Source organism: Nematolebias whitei, chromosome 6 (genome assembly GCF_014905685.2).
Source record: "Nematolebias whitei isolate Nwh7 chromosome 6, NemWhi1, whole genome shotgun sequence".
Lineage (NCBI taxonomy): Eukaryota > Metazoa > Chordata > Actinopteri > Cyprinodontiformes > Rivulidae > Nematolebias > Nematolebias whitei.
Window position 1 is genome coordinate 1572159 of NC_056503.1, and position 1036 is coordinate 1573194.

The window sequence follows — 1036 nt, forward strand, 5'->3', positions numbered from 1 at the left end:
GTTTTAATAAAAGCATTTTTTGTGTGGAGACTTTAATATTGACCTGGGAAATAAAACAGATTCAAATAAGATCAGTACATTTACAAATTCATTGTATAGTTTGAATCTTTATCCGTTAATATCAAAACCAACAAGAATTACAACTCATAGTGCTACAATAATCGATAATATTTTCACAAATGTAACAAATGGGGATGTGATGGGAGGTATTTTAACAAATGATTTAAGTGATCACTTACCAGTTTTCATGATTTATAAAAATGATCAAAGCATTACAAAAGAAATTACACTTAAGAAAAAAACAATAAACACACCAAAAAAAAAGCAATGGACAAATTAAAAGATGATTTACATAAACAAAGCTGGAAAGACGTTTATGTTGATGATGTTAACAGATCATATGATGAGTTTATGAATATTTTGGGAGTTATGTATGAAAAGAATTGTGTGCAAAATAGTTATACAAAGAGAAATGTTGTTGACCAACCATGGATGACGAACGGGTTGAGAAATGCTTGTAAAAAAATAATTATTTGTATACATGTTTCTTGAAATTGAGAACACAAGAGGCTGAAGATAAATATAAGAAGTATAAAAATAAATTAGTAGCGATTATAAGGAAACACAAGAAGGAATATTATAGTGATCTATTAAATAAAAGTAATGGTGATATGAAAGCTACATGGCGAGTAATAAATAGTGTTCTGAAAAGTCATAAAGCAAAAACAGGTATTTCACAATATTTTTTGAAGGATGACAATGAAATACATGATGAAAATGAAATTGTAAATGGATTTAATCAATATTTTGTTAACGTTGGATCAAGCCTTGCAGCTAAAATACCAAAAGTAGACAATAACGTGAACCATTCAGTTATAGGTTGTGACAACAGTATTTTTCTTAATGGAACTGACAAAGAAGAAATAATGAATGTAGTAAAAACTCTTACAGATAAGAGATCAAAAGACTGGGTGGACATGGATATGATGCTTGTAAAGGACATAATGAGTTATGTTATCGAGCCGTTTACATATAT